Source organism: Schistocerca americana, chromosome 4 (genome assembly GCF_021461395.2).
Source record: "Schistocerca americana isolate TAMUIC-IGC-003095 chromosome 4, iqSchAmer2.1, whole genome shotgun sequence".
NCBI lineage: Eukaryota > Metazoa > Arthropoda > Insecta > Orthoptera > Acrididae > Schistocerca > Schistocerca americana.
Window position 1 is genome coordinate 776,203,747 of NC_060122.1, and position 21,027 is coordinate 776,224,773.

General features: G+C 40.7%; 1 non-coding gene across 1 annotated transcript; it reads left to right on the top strand.

Moving 5' to 3' along the window:
- Positions 1 to 3,365: 3,365 nt before the first annotated feature.
- On the top strand, positions 3,366 to 3,439 carry Trnat-ugu. Its single transcript has one exon. It is a non-coding gene; the product is annotated as a tRNA-Thr (tRNA).
- Positions 3,440 to 21,027: the final 17,588 nt, after the last annotated feature.

A 21,027-nucleotide genomic window follows, 5' to 3' on the forward strand; every position in this document is an offset into this window, starting at 1 on the left:
AGCTTCAAATGTGACTGTATTCAATACACTGGAGGTATGAATTAAAAAACGCTTTCACTCACAACTTTTTGTGTTTTATTAAGTACATGACGCATTTACGACCCTGTGGGTCCATCATCAGGTGTAATTTGTCTTAATACATACTTTATTTTTCTCTTGAATGAGTTGTTGTTGTTGTGGTCTTCAGTCCTGGGACTGGGTTGATGCAGCTCTCCATGCTAACCTATCCTGTGCAAGCTCCTTCATCTCCAAGTACCTACTGCAACCTACATCCTTCTGAATCTGCTTAGTGTATTCATCTCTTGGTCTCCCTCTACGATTTTTACCTTCCACGCTGTCCTCCAATGCTAAATTTGAATGCGGTGAAATGCATATTCCTGTCATGAAAAGGTTTTGATGTTAGGTTATGAATTTCGTAGGTCAAATGTGGAAATATGTGCGAAATACTGGAAAAGATGAACAATGTAAACTTACCACATAATCCTAGAAAAGCGTTTTCAACGTTTCAACATCATCACACATTGTTTTCTCCATTGTTTTCGTACATATCACTTCACTCAAGAGGCACATTCACTTACACATGTTTGTAAATACTTCACACATGTTTTTGTACATGGTGTGGTCAAAGATGAATTTATTCATAGTGCTAAAGATATAATTATTAAACAATTGACATATGCAGGAAATAACTTTAGAATAGGTCTTTAAAATTACTGAAATAGCCGTGGCTATCGTAGATTCTGGTTCTTTGATTTTGTGGAGGTATATCTCCGGTTGTTCTAACAGATTTTGGGTCTTTCCTTTGGCTTCATTATGTACTACTACTAAATTGTTTTCTAGATTGTTGATGACATGTTTCGATCCTAACATATATTGTGCAATGGCTGATTTTTCGAAGTGGTTGAGCCTGAAAGCATTAACGTGTTCTTGAGAACGGGTTTTGAAGTTTCTGCTTGTTTTCCCTACATAGTAGGCAGGACAACTGAGGCATGATACTTTGTACACTCCAATGTTGTTGTATATTTGTGTATTTGATTTTTTGCTATGGACAAGTAAGTTTCCTAACTTATTATTAGTTGAGAATGAAACTGCTACATTTGTTTTTTTTTTAAAAGGTTAGCCATTTATTCCGATATGGGGTCCAGGTATGGGATACTGGCGAATATTTTCTCTTCTTTCTCTGTGTGGCCATTCGTTGTCTTCATTTTGTGTATTTGTCTGTCTAAAATGTCAATTGTTTTGGCTGTGTAGCCATTGCTTATGGCTATGCTCTTTATTGTATCTACCTCATTCTTAAGGGTGTTTTCTATAAATCAAGAGAGTGTGCTCTGTGTAGCATGGACCTAAATATAGCATGTTTCTGTGTGGTGGGATGGTATGTTGAGTTGTCCAATGTTATGTATGTGTATGTGCGTTTCCTGTGTATGCTGAACTTACGTTTTTGAGGATGGTTGGTGATTTTAAAACATGAGTTACGAAATTCATAACCTAACATCAGACCTTTTCATGACAGGAATATGCATTTCGCCATATTCAATAGAAAAAAAGAAAGAATTAATGAAAAAAAAGGTATTTAGTAAGACAAATTACACCTCATGATTGACCCACAGAGTCCGGTATGTATCGTGTACTTAAAAATACACGAAAAGTTGTGACTGGAGACTTTTCTTTTTAATTCATACCTCCAATATTAGAATAGGTGGACTGTAACTTCTGTGTGTGGTGTTGTTTGCGCCTGTGTTCTGCGGCAGACAAAATTTGTATAGCGGAGGCACAGGACATGGTGGACATAGTCTCATTTGTGGGATAAAGACGTCAAGGTTGGTAGCCCGCATCACAAATCTACGCGATACAAACGCACACCTGCTATTTCATAACTGTTCGAAGGAAGGCAGTGCGAAAGGAAGTCAGGAAACTAAGGCACTAAAAGCATCTGCACAACCAGTGCGTTGCTACGTGTTTATTACATTATGTTGTCATCGCATCCAATATCAATGAGAGGGTCGTAGCTGCGTGAGTATGTTAGAATCATCAACTCAGCTGTTTCAACAACTGTTCCGTGCAATTTCGTTGAACTGGTGGAAAAAATTGTATGATAAAGTACCACACCTATTTCAAATTTACATACTACACGAATGACGAATTTACAAAATATATAGCTACCGAATTTTGCTAGAGCTAAGAACATTATAAAGTATTATTTGAATTCTTCCCGCTTAAGCATACGACAGAGTATAGAGGATCTGAACCTGATACACTGCGGTTTATTGGTAAAACATCATCAGTGATGCTTCCGTAACGATTTACTATGGGTTGCTGATGACTTTGTAATTCTGTCAGATACAGCAAAGAACTTGGAAGATTAGCTGAATGATGTGGATAGCGTGTTGGAAAAGATTTTAGCCATCAATGTAGTGTAGCGCCATTAAAGCAGGTGCTGCTGAGAGAATTACGAGGACAATACTGCCGAATATTTTATTCTGTTCTCAGTATAAGTTGAGGAGTTACTTGCATATTACTCAGTCGACTTTCCCACTTCGCTGTTGCAAGTCGGAACCCGCTGCCGCTAGAGAACTACGAATCGAAGCGTGTAACGTGGCGCTGTGTAAAGTGACTATGTCGCTGTGTGAGAGATCTTCAGAAAACTGAAAGCTCGAATTCGAAGAGTTCGTCCGCATATGCAGAACCCTCTCCTTCTCATGACAATGGCAGACACAGTCCATCGATTGCCTTCCACGTAGCCCACGTTCGCCCCATCCTCGACTTTCATCTGTTTCCAAAAAGTAAAGAACACCTACGACGACATCACTTCGAAGCGGTGCAAGTAGAGGTGAGAGTGTGTGGCTCAGTCAACAAGTCAAACATTGAACAGTGTCGGTGTCCGCAAACTCTTCTCTTGTTAGGAGAAATGTGTTCGTCGCCTGGGTGACTATGTAGAGAAATAAATATGTAGATATGGAGAATAATGATGTAACATGTTAATTAAGTTTTTTCTGTTTCAAAAACTTTCAGAGTTTTCACATAAAAGAATTCGGAGGCACTATCTTTCAGCACGCACTTGTGTGTTAGGAAATCAGACACTAATAGGAGAGGACGTGTTTTATCATTTGGGCAGCAAAATAACAGACTGGGAGTAGAAAAAATGGTTATATATATGAAGACAGTAACTTGTTCTCGAAAGAACAGTTACTGTTGATGACCGTGCAGCTTTTCCCTGGAATAAATGATGACTAACTGACAACCTCAGCTGCCGACAGGTGTTGTTGATATACCCCGATGTGGACAGCTGAGAATGTGTGCCCCGGCCGAAAACTCACGGGAAGCGTGCAAGGGATAAGTCCCTGCAGTCGCGCTATTCATCTGTGTCCTCGGTGGCTCAGATGGATAGAGCGTCTGCCATGTAAGCAGGAGATCCCGGGTTCGAGTCCCGGTCGGGGCACACAATTTCAGCTGTTCACATCGAGGTATATCAACAACACCTGTCGACAGCTGAGGTTGTTAGCTAGTCATCATTTATTCCAGGGAAAAGCTGCACGGTCATCAGCAGTAACTGTTCTTTCGAGAACAAGTTACTGTCTTCATATATATAGTTAAAGGCTACCCAGCCATTGAACTTCGTCTGTGCGAATGCGCACAGGTTGCCCAAACTCTTACGGGAATCGCCTAAGCGTGCGCGAGTAACGAGGGGTGGGCCATTGTCTATAAGGTACAATACATATGTAGAATTGTAGACAGTTGGGAATGTGAGTCTCACGGGAAGTGTGCAAGGGATACGTCCCTGCAGTCGCGCTATTCATTTGTGTCCTCGGTGGCTCAGATGGATAGAGCGTCTGCCATGTAAGCAGGAAATCCCGGGTTCGAGTACCGATCGGCGCACACATTTTCAGCTGTCCACATCGAGGTATATCAACAACACCTGCCGGCAACTGAGGTTGTTAGTTAGTCATTATTTATTCCAGAAGAAATGGTTAATTTGGAATATAAGTTTAAGTTCTAAGAAGTCTGTATTTATACAGAAATAAAATGTAGACGACAAACATCACAACAAAGAAAGAATAGAAGCTTTTGCAATGGACGCTAGAGAGGAAGCTGCTTATTAGGTGAGTAGAAAGGATGAATAATATTCTCCATCTAACTGGGGAGAATTGGAATTTATGGCACAGTTTAATTAAAATAAGGGCTCGATTGATGTGATGCCTCGTGAGTAACGAAATAATAATTAAGTTGACGCATGAAACTTCCTGGCAGATTAAAACTGTGTGATCGACCGAGAATCGAAGTCGGGATCTTTGCTTTTCGCGGACAAATGTTCTGCGACTGAGCTATCCAAGCACGACTGACAACCTCTCAGCGCAGCTTGATTTCTGCCAGTACTCACGGAGTATTAAGACGGGCCCTGAGTCATGCTTGGGTAGCTCAGTCAGCAGAGTACTTGCCCGCGAAAAGCAAAGATCCCGAGTTCAAGTCTCGGTCCAGCACACAGTCTTAATCTGCCAGGAAGTTCCATATCAGCGCACAATCCGCTGCAGAGTGAGAATATCATTCTGGGAACTTGACGTATGATGAACATATTCAGCCACCAAATAATTGTTGAAATACATGGTGAAACCTTCAGCGGATTTTGACCATTATCAAGCTTAGCTGGCATAAACGACAGGAATGTTAAACCTTAATTTGAAGAAAAGTAATTTGCTCTTTTAAGCCCACCATAGTAGGTAGTAACATAACAGTCTACTGAGCAATTGGGAACTTGGAAAGGTTTTTAGGCTATGGATTACATCCATCAGCAGTCTTCTTGAGAAAGCAACTGAGTAAAACATCAGAATTCATCTGGCCTTTATAGATTATCGAACAGTTTTCGACTTCATGGAGATTTGGGCAATCATCAACGCCCTTGAAAGTTACATGGTAAATTCAAGGTATATAAAGCTCCTAAAATAATCTACGAAGAGGTAAGACTTACAATTAGAATGGTTGAAAACTTTGTCACCAGTAAAATACTAATCTACGAACGAGTTCGCCAAGGTGACACCATCTCTCCAAAAGTGTTCACCCATGATTGGAAGATGTATTTAGATCAATAGACGCGAATGACAGAAGTACAAAAGTCAATGACTCATATCTGAATCATTTGCGGTTTGCCGACGATTTGTGCTTGTGAAGGAACATGATCTAAAAGCTAAGACTTTCTTCTGCAAATATTGTTTGGAAACGAACATCAATGTCACAAAAATACTAAGCCCAGACAACACACCAGAAACCAGTCTATAAAAGCTGTTGATTAATACGTCTACCTTCCCCACAAAATTAAACTGAGGTAAAACAATGAAAATGCTGAAATTCCTTGCAGAATAGGAATGAGCTGGTCAGCATTCCAGAAACTAAGATTTATATTGACCAACAAGGATGTTCCAAATAACCTGAAGGCTAAGGTCTATAACACGTCAATATTACCAGTTACAACTAGGGTCTGAAAACGGTGGCTCTGACTAAGGTAAGTGTTCGTAAACTAGAGTGACCACAACGACCCATGGAGCGACGTGTGCCTGTCGTGTCAAGCTCAGGGACAAGATTCGATCAGTGGACATTGGAAGGAAAACAAAGGAAACACACGTCCTAGAGAGAATAGCAAGCCTGAAGTGTAGCAGATACGTAGCTCGACAAGATCACAGCAAGTGGACCTCTAGAACTGATCACTCGAGGTCATGGTACCACAAGAGAGACATTGAAAGACCCCAAAAGAGATGGCTTGATGAGATGAAGCTGGTGGCTGGATCTCGATGGTATCAGGTGGCTGAAAATGGAAGACAATGGAAGCATAGGGACGAGTCCAAAATTTACCAGTGGACTGAGATAGGCTGAAGAATAAGAAACTTTAAAAACACAGCATGTATCTTTCCCGGAAAGCAACAATGATTTTGCATAAGAGGAAAGGAAGTGACAACATTCGAAGCTGTGCACATTCAAGGAAGCAGCCAACGGAATGCAGTGTGATTCAGGAATAAGTAACATATCAACAGCTTTACCTTAAAGAAGTACAAGAACTAAAAGAAAGGTTTTAATACCACAAAGTATAGTGATCAGTTTTGGCTACGCGTAGCATCCTTTAGTCGTGTAATTACAAAAGTTATATATGATAGCCGAAAATTTTTAGCAGGTTAGATACTCCACCAAAGACGTGAGTACTACCTTGGCGGATCATGCATTATGATAATAGCATGTCTGACGATGACTGCACCAACACGATACAGTGGATGGTACGTTGTAATATTGTTACCTAACGGGTAAACACAGTCTTAATTTGATCACTGTTGTCTCGAACCGACATTGCCAGTGTTCACCAATGAAGCAACTCAACACCGAAAGGGAAAGAAAATACTGTGAACAGCAGTCTACCACAGCATGAATCACATGACACCAACAATGACCTGAATCGTTATGGCCTAGGGCAAAATGGTACAGTTCATCAGCTGAAGCATGCTCACAGTCAAAACTTGTTAGTTACAGCTAGTGTGTCAGCAAATGATCGTATTACTAGGTTAAAGCAGTGCGACCATTTATGTGACAAATCAACCGTTACTGATGAGCACAGTGGGTCACAGGATTACGCTGAAATTTCAATAAAAGAAACTATTTATTTTCGCCTGACTTGTGAACCTTTTCTTCTTTCTCTTGTTGCTTTGTTAAAATTAGCTTCTTCTGCCAAAACACAATAGCATTTGTAGAAAACAAGATAACGCAGTTGTAGCTGCTATGCATTCCTGAAACACTCTATTACTAAACAAACAACTGAGGACAAGCCAGGTAAATACCTTCTGAAAAGCTCATGCTTGCTAATTTCTTCACTTATGTTGTTGCAAACCCATACTAATTCTCATTTCATCAGCTGTGGATTGCCCTTAAAATAATTACATTATTTCACTGCAAAAGTTTGTAGTTACTAACATATCATGGTAGGTAAGAAATATTCGCATGTGTAATGCCTGGCAACTACTCTCTGCTTTACATACTGTCGTTTTCCAAAAAACTCATTTCCATATCTCGAACTGATTATGAGATGTGAGGCGCGTTATAAGCATTTCCCATTCATTATTTCATTTGCATGCACGAGAATGGAGACAGATATATATCTTGAGTCAGAAATTCAGTATATTAGCTACATTCTGTATGCAGCAATGTATCACCTAACATGGACTAAATGTAAACTCATAGTGACCCCAATTTTCCATTGCAAATTAATCGAATTTCGAACAATAGCTTAGTTAATGTCGAAATATCAGAATAACAATGACCGTTAACGAACAGATAAAGGGTATGTCATGAAGCTGACGAATGAGGATACGAAATGCAAGAGAATCAAACATCTTTACTTAACAGATTTTTTGAAATTATTTCAGAAAGATCCCATAGAAACCAGTGTGCGTGTCCCCCAGATCCCAGACTGTAGCGAGTCGACCAGTGGTCACACCAAAGCGGGCAGAGACTGTCTCGTTCACAATACACCAAGCACATAGCTTAACAGGCGACATACTTTTGAACAGAGAGGTAAACTTGACCAGTGCTACGAGCTCAAGTTGCATAAGTTCTACTCTCAGTACAGCGTAGTGTGCAACACTAGCTATTAAGGCGTAATGAAAAAGGTGGCCATAACCCAATTACACCCTTCGCACGGAGTTTCGAGATTCACGACTGTCTGCAGTCCCTTCCACCCCCCCCCCCCCCCCCCCCCAAATGAGTACGAACCGAGCGGGTTGCATGCTTTGCAAAGTCAAGGGATATCACCGAAGTCTGAGGTAGCAAGAGGTCCCACAGCCACATGCCTCAGCTCTGTTGGAATGCAGGCCGACAGACGCAGACCTGTTGGCCATGGTCAACAAACACTTATTGTTCACGCAAACTAAGCTGACACTTGGCACGGCAGATAATGCGAGTGACTGTAAAGGCGTTATCTCTTATGTCACATTTTGGTTTGCTCCTATCAACCACCGCGCTGAGTGTCGACTTACAAAATGGTTCAAATGGCTCTGAGCACTATGGGACTTAACTTCTGAGGTCATCAGTCCCCTAGAACTTAGAACTACTTAAACGTAACTAACCTAAGGACATCACACACATCCATACCCGAGGCAGGATTCGAACCTGCGACCGTAGCTGTCACGCGGTTCCAGACTGAAGGGCCGCAGTGTCGACTTAGTTTGCGCAAATAGTAGTTGCTTCCGAACATAAGTCAGTTCCCCGTTATCTGCATGCAACTAGCATACTTCCTGTCCAGTTTGTTTCTTTGTAGTATTATACGATAACAATAAAATGGTAATAATCCAAGCTGTCTAACACAAGAGTAAAGCGAGACATCTAAATTACTCTAATGGTACTTGGTGTCCAGAGCTACACCACAGAAGAAAAGGGCTACAAAGGGTAATAATGAAATACATAATGGATGTGGCCTCTTTTAAACAGTGATTATCACTAACTTCACTTCCACGAAATCGAAAAACTCTATGTCAGATCTAAAAGCTCAACACCATACTAAGCAAAACACACTCCAAATGCGATAAAATTCGTCGAATAGTTACACATTTCATCCTGACAACTGATTCCTTTCTTTCATACGTCTTCATCGCTCCCACAGATATTTGCTTTTAGATAAAATTATGTGATTTGGATTTTTATTCTCCCTTTGAATTTTTCTTTAATTTGGTTTCATGAGATATTTTATGGCATTATTAATGGCTGCCTTCCTCGTTACTCTCCAGAATTTCTCCTTTTTCTTTCCTCTTTGTGTTCTTTGGATTCTTGTACGTTTCTGTATGGTTCCATTCTACAACAATCTTTTCGAAACAAAACACAAACAAAGAAGGAAAAACTGGCAACAAACTTAAGTTATGGCAGCTTAAGGTACACTACATACTTCTACTAGTGGCCGCCAAAGAATACTCAAAATCTGGTGACGAGCTTAGTTATATGTAATGTTATTCTCCCATTCCTTCCTTGACTAATACCTTCCACCCTTCTCCCATTCCGTCTCTATTCCTGTATCATATAGTCCTACTGATTCATTTGCATACTCTTTGATAGCCTTGTACTGTTCTAGGACTGTACTTCGGTCCACATGTCACGGTTTTCTCCTCTACTGACATCTCTCTCCAGAATGGTGGTTCTCGTGATTATCTAATCCAGAAAAACAAAAATTGAATATCCTCACTAATCTAGTTTAGGCTTCCGGCAACTTACATAATATGCTTTGCTCGCAGTGGCTGATCACCACACATTCTCATTTTGGTTGACTATTATCTTGCCGGTAATTCCCTCCAACTCAACGTAATGCAAAGTACTTCCTTAATAATTCCCGCACTCCACCCTCCTTTGAGCCTTCAATAAAAACAATAAAAAAGTCTTCAACTTCTACACAGGGTCCACACATACTCTCGACATCGTCCATTAAACGCTTTACATAGGTCCCAAACGTTCGCTTGGCGTGCACAACAAATACTTCATCACTCTCTTTAACATCACTCAACTTCTCTACTTCACTATTAACATCACAGCTAAAGTCCATTATGCAAATGAAGATTTGTCTCTTGTCCCTGATTGATTAACTTTGCCTTTTATTTAATTCATCTTTCCATTACACAGTCTTGTCGCCTCCTGCACTAAATATTCATCTGGCACGATTCTTCCATCACAACTCGTCTTTACCACATCCTCATTGTGACACCTACGACACCACCTGTAATCTGACAGCTGTCAACAGGAGCATCTAACTTCCTGACAAATCTCTGTTGGTGGACAACAGAAACCAAGACAATCCAATACACTTACAATCCTTAGCCAATATCCCATATGCCGTCCAAGGAACTTACTTCTTTTCCTCTAATAAAACCGAGAAATCTTCCTTGAATAGCAAACTCTGGTTAGAACTGTGTTTCTCAGATCTGTGATTTAATTTGACTACAGTGACCCCGTTATTTTTCTGAAATGTCCTATTTTAGGCTTATTGCCTCCTTTTCCACGCTTTTATGCCACGGGCAATTTAACGTTGCAGATGTGATGCATTCTACAAGATTTCCAAAGTGTATTCGACTCCACCAATACTTTATTTGCATGCACAATCCTTCGTATGCAAAGTGGACAACAATACAATGTGAAAAAAATTGTGGCACAACGCCTTTTGTTTGCTGAGTAATCTGGGCGACTTGATTGACACCTTTTGACCCATCTCATAACATCTTCCTCATTCAGTCTTAAGCTCCTCTAATTCAATAGATAGTTTCAAGCAGTCTGGTGATAGCTGTTCATGGACACCTGTTCCTCAAACCATATAGCTATCGGGATGTCTTTCTGTGAAATCTCCGCACTCTGAGTCCAGAACTGCCTGATTATCTTGCAAAAATCCGTTCCTGAGATCACTGAGATAACTAATTTAGCACAACTAAAAAATTCCACTCCATTTTATTTCCGTGGTATCTTAGCTCAAGTCGAACTTGCTAGTACAACTCTGTGATCTTCCCTGCTGGAGCTCCTTCAACTTTCGTTTCTTGTAGGCTTAGTGTCAGTCAACTATTGTTTTCCATGAATGTTTTAAATGTAGAATCTGAAGTTACTGACAGCTGACTTTCGATACGTAAAATAGCCTTCAGTTCAACATCTCAATAATGACAGGGTGCAAATTTTGTGTGTTTGAATACTACTTTTCTTGTAGGAAGCTTCTCTTAAGTCTTCATACTCTCTAATGTTTATGTCACTTAAATCATGGGTCAGCTATGGGTTCCTCTGTTATTGTCCTCATACTAGCACCTTGTCATTGGCCTGATAATGGGCCAGCAACTGTGGACTGATATTAAACTATCCCCACATGCAGTTGAGGTTCCATAGGAGTATTCGCCCCCTGCCTCAACCTAGGATCGCCATTGATTTGGTAAGTGTTCAGGCCTCCTGTGGTCCTGAAACATTAAACCCAGGTTCACACTCCGTGTTCCAGCTTTAGTCTCCCCTCTGTACAAGTTCCATTTAAGGTTTTCGATATTTCCACCTCAATGCTCTGTAGTGAACATCACCTGCTATCTGGTTCCTGCAATTTCTTTGCTATCATGTTCTGCCTCCATATTTCCCAACCGATTATTTCCTTATCATGGTTTTTCTATTTTCATCTGACTCCTAGTGTTGCATTTGATAGGGGTTAACGACGAATGAACAAGAATTCCTTCGCAGCTTTCCTAGTTTAACACACATGTTAAATACCGTCATTCCCCAAATACAATACGTATTTTAAGAAACTCTTGAAACAACTGCAAACCAGAACAACGCCAATCAGAACACCTATGGACCAGACACACAATTATCAAACAATGCACGAAAGCTGAAAAGAAAAGCATATCACTTAAATTAAAATGAGCTAGTTACTTAAATTGTTTCTCCCCCCTTTACAGAGTTGTTTAGAGACATAATCAAAACTTTCCATATTGTTTTGAACAGTACATAAGACAGGCCAACGAAACCTTTTTTACTTTTATAGCTGATCTTCATAGATTTTTATGAGCTGAATCCAAATCTAGCCTTTTTTTTATCACCCATAGTTTTCGAGCAATATGTCTTTTACTATATAGTATAAAAGTCCTTTGCAATACAGTAAACGGGGAAATTAATGCAACACTTTGTTACAACATAATGATTTGTATTTACAATAAGCTACTTAAAACAATGATATGTGTTAAGAGAGGTTTCACTTGCCAGCTGGAATTGGTTTGTATTTTCTTTATCTTTTTTCATTGACGCTTCTTGTGTAGTTTTTTCTACGACGAGTCGCTTTCTGAACTTCTCGATGAGGTGACCGACAGTAGTCTCCGTGATGTTGGTGTTCCAGCGGCCATGGTAGCGTTTTTTCATCACTTTAATGTCCTGGTGATAACGCTCTCCTTGCTCCTCACTAACACCTCCCATATTGTCCAGGAAGTAATCAGGGTGACTGTTCAAAAAGTGAACTTTCAGGATCATTAAACATCCTGAAGTTTTAAACTTCTTTAACACTGTAGCTATAATAGAAACATATTCTGGGTATTTTTCATGTCCTAAGAACGTTGTAACGACTTGATTGAATGATACCCATGCTTATTTCTCATTTAAGGCGACTGTGAATTCAAAGTTAACATCAAACATCAATTTTCTAATGTCAAGTTCCTACAAAGACGCCTTCTTTTAGTTTAGCTTCTGAAAGGTGTGGAAACTTTTGGCAGAGACAGTTAAAACATCGTCCATCTTTAGGAAAAGCCTTTACAAACTGTTTCATTGGGCCTAACTTTATATGTAGAGGTGGTAGGAGTACGTTTTTTGATCTAAAACGTTTTTGCGTAGAATGTTCTTCTCACCAGATTTTAAAGACTCCCTTACAGGCCAGTTCTTTCTGCACCAATGTTGATACCCAGCCCTACTGTCCCATTTACACAACACAACTTGAACATTTGGTAAAGCCACCTCGCTGACCAAGGAGCATGCATGTTTCTTTTAGATCGCCATCGTATCATCCAACCTTGAGCAGAACAGCCTATTTTATTTAGAACTATTTCTAGATTTTCATAGCTTTCTCTCATATGTACAGAATGTCCAACAGGTATAGATGCATACATGTTACCATTGTGTAATAAAACAGCTATGATACTAGTTTTTGATGAATCAATTAACAGCCTCCAACCTTCCTTTTTGTGTTCAATACCAAACTCATTCATCGGACAGGGAATGTCTGAGCAATACACTAAATCACCTTCTTGTTGAAAAAACTTGGAAAATAGCTACTCTCTCTTTCTGTACATGTATATGCTGGTCCCAACTTCCAATAAGTTCTTTTCTTTTAATCTATAGCCAAGCAATTCAGCTTTTTCTTCCGTTAAGCCCAGATCCCTAACCAAACCTTCTAGCTCGCTCTGAGTAAACAATTTGGGCTCTAGACTTTCTGTATTGCAATGGAATTCATCATCATCTGGTTCATCTAAATCACATTGTACATCAGAAAATACTTCTGTTGGAATGGAATTTAAATCATCTGGTGGTTCAGGAATCGGCAAATCTACACCATGCCCTATTGGCTGGGTGGTTGAGGGAAGGTTATGGTAGTTTATTACCTTCTTGTTTTACGAATTATGACCAGTAATATCAACACTGCAAAAGAAGCAATCATTGGAATGATTTCTTGGCTCCCTTCTTATCATATGAACTGAAAATCTAGTCTTTTTTCTCCTTTTTGGACCATTTTCTCAGATCTTCACCACAACACACATAACATACCTCATGCGGCGCCCAAGATTTATCTTGATCACCAAGTTCAGATCTAAAGTATGATAGATTAACCTTTTTCACAAAATCTGTAATGTTTCTTTGGTGTTTTTTAATCACAAATTCACACAAATATAACAAAAACTGTCAGCAGAGTTTTACAACTACGATTAGACATTGCACTGAGCACATGTACAGGAAACGGGAAAGTGAGATTAGGTTGACAGTAAACAAAACAGCACCTCCTAATACAAAAATAGAATCAACTTTTTTTTGCCAACAAATATTTTTCAGCACTGTTACCAACGTCATCTACATTCGTTACTCCTCCTTTTTAAATTACTTTAACTATATAGACGCTGTTAAATTCTTTAAAAATTCGCTTAATTTAATAAATTTAACTGTAAAATGTGAAGAAATGGTGGGTGATACAACTTTTTAAGCATGCTATTTGGATTTCCCACCCTAAAAATATAAAAGGTATTTTGATAAAAAACGTTTTTCATCGTTGACCTCTGTAATTAATCTTCCCTTTACTTTTCAGGATTCATTTTTTTAACAATTCTTTGGATACGAAGACTCTCATTACAACTCATGTGAATTGGTAATGGAATCCCTACAACCAAAATCAACCTTGAAGCAATCATCAGACACTGATCATGGAAAAGAAACAAAAAATCGAATGATAAGCGATTTGATATGCAAGCAGACCGCACATACAGGCAGTTGAGCCTTTCAGGAATTATCATCCTGGCTCAGCCTCCACAACCAAAGAGCGGCTGAATGGAACTGTCCTCTACAGTAGAACAAGAAACCACTAGTGGAAGAGATGGGAACTCTGCCTTTCAGTAATCTTCAGGTGGGGTCCTCAGCTGTCCACTTGCTGTTGTACTCAGTGTGTGGTCTCCAGACCTGTTTCTTTAAGCAAAATAAATAGCCACTCGGGCGTCTGCAAATTTTCGAACTTTCCCTTTTCTGTGGGAACATTGTGTGAAGCCCAAAAAAATTTCCAAAATTACAGAGAAACGGGTCACGTTTCCCATTTCCTTATGCATACTGGCGAATACATCTTTAACTTAATGATGCTAGCTAGGGAATGGACTCCCAGGTCTTTGACCGAGAAGCACTTAGGCCTTAGGCGACGGGCTACAAAAATTGTGCGGATTGCCTTTCTGAGGTCCGAAGGAAGGCTACCAAAAGTTGGGAGGGAGAGTCGTTTTCTGATTCTAACTTCTACTTGGTGATGCTACTCTGGACTCCATACTCGTACATGTTTTTTCTTGACTTCAGTCCTCTGCAAAGTCCTTAAAGTTTCACTTTGAACTTAAGAACACCTGTGGCGAGCAATTAGGAGGATGATGAGATCCACGATTCGCAGTGACATCACATCGGCTCAGCCCAGTGACAGTAGCGGACGCAGTTCGGCTCACCCCGACTCGTCGGCAAACACCTCAATGGCAGTCACGGTAAGATCGTATTTGCAGTGCATACTCCCGGCTTCAGAAATCACGGTATATTGAGGGAAGAAGAGTTCATTTCTCGTTTCTATTTCCTTTAGTCTGCCTAACTTGATTTTTGTACTTCATGCACTGATACGCAAATTTTTCTGCACTCTGATTCTTGCTACTAAGTGGATTCTTTTCGTAACCACTAGTGTTTTGTTTCATAATCAAGTTAACTCACTGGAACTCACCCGCCCAGTGACGTTTGCATCTGATGCTTGCTTTATTCATTGATCTGTTATATGTTTCTGTTCGAATTCATACCTTTTTTCTGTAATTACATAATTTTGCAACCACAGTTGTGAATCTAATTTGCATCCATCATGTATCTAGGCACAATAACTATCGTTAAGTGTCCAGCATCATGCTGACGGCGACCCTAACTACCATTCTTTTTCTTATCATTGTTCTCTTTTAATTAGCGTGGAATGTCAGATTCCTTAATCGGGCAGGTAGGTTAGAAAATTAAAAAAGGGAAACGGATAGGTTAAAGTTAGATATAGTGGGAATTACTGAAGTTCGGTGGCAGGAGGAACAAGACTTTTGTTCAGGTGACTACAGGGTTATAAATACAAAATCAAATAGCGTTAATGCAGGAGTATGTTTAATAATGAATAAAAAAATAGCTACTACAAACAGCATAGTGAGCGCATTATTGTGGCCAATACAGACACGAAGCCCACGCCTACTACAGTAGTACGAGTTTGTATGCCAGCTAGCTCTGCAGATGATGAAGAAGTTAAAGAAATGTATGATGAGATAAAAGAAATTATTCAGGTAGTGAAGGGAGATGAAAATTTAATAGTCATGGGTGACTGGAATTCGACAGTAGGTAAAGGAACAGAAGGAAACGTAGTAGGTGAATATGGATTGGGGCTAAGAAATGAAAGAGGAAGCCGCCTGGTAGAATTTTGCACAGAGCATAACTTAATCATAGCTAACACTTGGTTCAAGAATTATGAAAGAAGGTCGTATACATGGAAGAACCCTGGAGATACTAAAAGGTTTCAGATAGATTATATAATGGTAAGACAGAGATTTAGGAACCAGGTTTTAAACTGTAAGACATTTCCAGGGGCAGATGTGGGTTCTGACCACAATCTATTGGTTATGAACTGCAGATTGAAACTGAAGAAACTGCAAAAAGATGGGAATTTAAGGAGATGGGACCTGGATAAACAGAAAGAACCAGAGATTGTACCGAGTTTCAGGGTCAACATAAGGGAACAATTGACAGGAATGGGGGAAAGAAATGCAGTAGAAGAAGAATGGGTAGCTTTGAGGAATGAAATAGTGAAGGTAGCAGAGGATCAAGTAGGTAAAAATACGAGGGCTAGTAGAAATCCTTGGGTAACAGAAGAGATACTGAACTTAATTGATGAAAGGAGAAAATACAAAAATGCAGCAAGGGAAGCAGACAAAAAGGAATACAAACGTCTCAAAAATGAGATCGACAGGACGTGCAAAATGGCTAATCAGGGATGGCTAGAGGACAAATGTAAGGATATAGAGGCTTATCTCATGAGGGGTAAGATAGATACTGCCTACAGGAAAATTAAAGAGACCTTTGGAGAAAAGAGAACCATTTGCATTAATATCAAGAGCTCAGATGGAAACCCAGTTCCAAGCAAAGAAGGGAAAGCAGAAAGGTGGAAGGAGTAAATAGAGGGTCTATACAGGGGCGATGTTCTTGAGGACAATGTTATGGAAATGGAAGAGAAGGTAGATGAAGATGAAATGGGAGATATGATACTGCGTGAAGAGTTTGACAGAGCACTGAAAGACCTAAGTCGAAACAAGGCCTCGGGAGTAGACAACATTCCATTAGAACTACTGACAGCTTTCGGAGAGCCAGTCCTGACAAAACTCTACCATCTGGTGAGCAAGATGTATGAGACAGGCGAAATTCCCTCAGACTTCAAGAAGAATATAATAACTCCAATCCCAAGGAAAGCAGGTGTTGACAGATGTGACAATTACCGAACTATCAGTTTAATAAGTCACAGCTGCAAAATACTAACGCGAATTCTTTACAGACGAATGGAAAAATTGGTAGAAGCTGACCTCGGGGAAGATCAGTTTGGATTCCGTAGAAATGTTGGAACACGTGAGGCAATACTGACCTTACGACATATCTTAGAAGAAAGATTAAGGAATGGAAAACCTACGTTTCTATCATTTGTAGACTTAGAGAAAGCTTTTGACAATGTCGACTGGAATACTCTCTTTCAAATTCTGAAGGTGGTAGGGGTAAAATACAGGGAGCGAAAGGTTATTTACAATTTGTACAGGAACCAGATGGCAGTTATAAGAGTCGAGGGACATGAAAGGGAAGCAGTGGTTGGGAAGGGAGTGAGACAGGGTTGTAGCCACTCCCCGATACTATTCAATCTGTATATTGAGCAAGCAGCAAAGGAAACAAAACGAAAGTTCGGAGTAGGTATTAAAGTCCATGGAGAAGAAATAAAAACTTTGAATTTCGCCGATGACATTGTAATTCTGTCAGAGATAGCAAAGGACTTGGAAGAGCTGTTGAACGGAATGGACAGTGTTTTGAAAGGAGGGTATAAGATGAACATCAACAAAAGCAAAACGAGGATAATGGAATGTAGTCGAATTAAGTCGGGTGATGCTGCGGATATTAGATTAGGAAATGAGACACTTAAAGTAGTAAAGGAGTTCTGCTATTTGGGGAGCAAAATAACTGATGATGGTCGAAGTAGAGAGGATATAAAATGTAGACTGGCAATGGCAAGGAAAGCGTTTCTGAAGAAGAGAAATTTGTTAACATCGAGTATAGATGTAAGTGTCAGGAAGTCGTTTCTGAAAGTATTTGTATGGAGTGTAGCCATGTATGGAAGTGAAAAATGGACGATAAATAGTTTAGAGAAGAAGAGAATAGAAGCTTTCGAAATGTGGTGCTGCAGAAGAATTTTGAAGATTAGTTGGGTAGATCACATAACTAATGAGGAGGTATTGAATAGAATTGGTGAGAAGAGGAGTTTGTGGCACAACTTGGCTAGAAGAAGGGATCGGTTGGTAGGATATGTTCTGAGGCATCAAGGGATCACCAATTTAGTACTGGAGGGCAGCGTGGAGGGTAAAAATCGTAGAGGGAGACCAAGAGATGAATACACTAAGCAGATGCAGAAGGATGTAGGCTGCAGTAGGTACTGGGAGATGAAGAAGCTTGCACAGGATGGAGTAGCTTGGAGAGTTGCATCGAACCAGGCTCAGGACTGAAGACCACAACAACTACAACAAAATCATTTTAATTATGTAAGTTCATTCTCAAATTGTTTTATAACCTCGACGTTTATGTATCCTGAGTGATTTTTACACACTGTTTGAATAAATATTATTTTACCAGATCAAGCTCTATCATTCAACAACCATTAAAATAAATTATTCTACTGAAATTCTCAGGTCCTCCAGCCATAAGCAACAGGCGAGGCCCCTGAGGAGTTGAGGAACTTATCGAATAACGTTTCCTGATGTGCGCGGCAGTTCATTTTTTCAAGTAGCCTGTTAGCTTCATGGGGGTAATCTATCATTTGATATGATCTGGAGCAATAGATTCAGCACCAGTCTAATATGCACAGCCACAGAGCACCCTTTGAGGAAGAGGACAGCATATCTGGCATCTGGCAATTAGAACACGAAATCCTTGTAATAAATTCAGTTAACCACAACCACCAAATGGCAGATCCCACTGGGAAGGGGTGACAAAAAGAGTCTGGTAATTAATCTGCATTTCATGAAAGTAAATAAAGCACTTGGCTCTGTATCGGAGAAGATGACTGATTTGCTCTACTGTGGGGTGAAAGAAATCACATGCAGGAAGCCTAAGAGCCTGAATCACGTGTGAGCCATTGAGAATCAAGCTGAGTTTCTGTCCCATTACTCTCATCACACATTCACGTTGTCAGTGTAAAGTTACCGTAATTCTTCATCACGACCGGAGAATCCAACACCAAAGCCATAATCTCAGAGTGAAGGTAGCTTCCCATCTCCATGTCTCTTGTCTATAAGTACCCATGTAAGGAGACAAAGTAGAAGTTAGTGTCTCACAATGGCGTTGCTCCAATCTCCCCACGGAGAAGCCATTATTAGAGGGAAGTTATGAACTCTCCAGTCATTGGTGCTCCATTTGAATACGAGATGTTGCATTACTCGAAGAAGAGAAAAGGGATAGAAGATAAAAATATCTAACTGTAGCATGATCAAGGAGTGAGTAACAGTAATAAAAGGAATGAAATGATGGGCTGCCTCTAACCCGATGGGTTTCAAGCTGTGGTTGCTCCTTCGAATTTCCACTTCACAGTAGTCACTTCGGCAACAATCGACTTACACAGCTTTACAAGGGTCGGAATGTCCCTGATGGAATTGTTAGTCAGGTGACATCCAATGACTAGCCCACTTTTGAGGTCACTGACCTCTCCAACGTCAGTGCTTCTCTACTAATAACACAATACGGCCAAACCCTTTTATAAAGGCGGGCTCGCCTCTCCTGATATTTAGTGGTTAGTTACACGTTGCTTAAGGGTATCCGGATCGTTTTGATCAGATAATTTACACTCATGTTCAGAAAAAAAAAACAACAGAAAACCTTGAAAGACTAGAGATAGGACGTTCATATCCACACGATACGTACATCAGTATGTTGTGCAGAAATGATTAGCATTTCAGTCACCTCGGTTCAGCATGTGTCCTGTCGCCTAGTAGCCACAAGTTCCACCATGGCCCGTGGTAACTTGTTCGATCCGTGATGGCATCTACACATATAAGGCGCGAATGGGATCATTTGGTATAGCCATCCATGCTGCGTTCACCTGGTTGCAACGTTCATCTATGGTGGTTGGCATTGGGTCACAGCACTTTATCCGTCGTTTCGCTATATCCCAAACATTTTCGATTGGCGACAGGTCTGGTGATCTGGCGGGCCAGAGAAAATGGGTGACGTACTTTGACACCAAGAAGGCACTTGTTTGTGCGGCAACATGCGATCGTGGATTGTCGTCCTGAAAAATGACGTCTGGGGTGTTGTGCAGAAAGGGTACGGCTATCGCGACACAGTATGTCACTCACGTTGGTCACAATACCCTGGACACGCACCAACTGTGATTTATGGTTGTACCCAATAACGCCTCGCACCATAACCCCTCGACTTGGCAATATGCGTCTTGTGCGAATGCGGTCACTCTGATGCCGCTATCTGCCTGTGGCAAACCAAAGTGCGGCCATCATCTTCAAACAAACAGAACCTGGAGTCGCCCGAAAAAACTATCTGATGCCATTCCTGCCCCAATGATGTCGTTGGGTACACGAGTAGCATCTAGCACATTTCTGCACATTCGCTAAAGGTAGGTGGAGGAGTGGAGAACGCACATGTAACCCACGTCTAATAAACGATGATGGACTGTCAACTCTAATACTGCACGATGTGTTATACTCTTCCAGTGTTGCGTCAGATCCGAGGAGGACGCAGATCTGTCCTGCAATGCTATTCGGATGAGGAGTTGATCTTCTCGGAAGATGATCTGGGTGGTGTGACCTGACTCATCTCGTCGTGTTCTACGGCTTTCCGTGAACAATTCTGCGCACTCCCGTTGCACTGCCGAAGCACTTCGTCCCGCACGAGCAGAAAATTCCTGGATTGATGCATCACATTCTCTCATGCCAATAGTGGTCCTTCTTTCAAACTCATCGATGTGACGGTACTGTTTGCGCATACGTCTGCGAGGTATCCTGCACGTCTACTCAAGTAACACTGTTCCATTACTTTCAGTTTCTAGCGACAACGAGAGCCGCGGGCACATTTTACCGGCAGGTGGTATTTCGCCGCGATATCAATAATGGCCTTGAACTCCGCGGGCCGACATGGCTCAAGTGCTAATCGTTTCTGCGAAACATACTAATATACAAAGTGATCAAAAAGTCAGTATAAATTTGAAAACTTCGTAAACCACGGAATAATGTAGATAGAGAGGTAAAAATTGACGCACATGCTTGGAATGACATGGGGTTTTATTAGAACAAAAAAAAAAACAAAAAAAACACACATCATATTGCTAGATCTCTTGGGGGCGTCATTTGGTGATGATCGTGTGCTCAGCCGCCACTTTCGTCATGCTTCGCCTTCCAGGTCCCCAGACCTCAGACCGTGCGATTATTGGCTTTGGGGTTACCTGAAGTCGCAAGTGTATCGTGATCGACCGACATCTCTAGGGATGCTGAAAGACAACATCCGACGCCAGTGCCT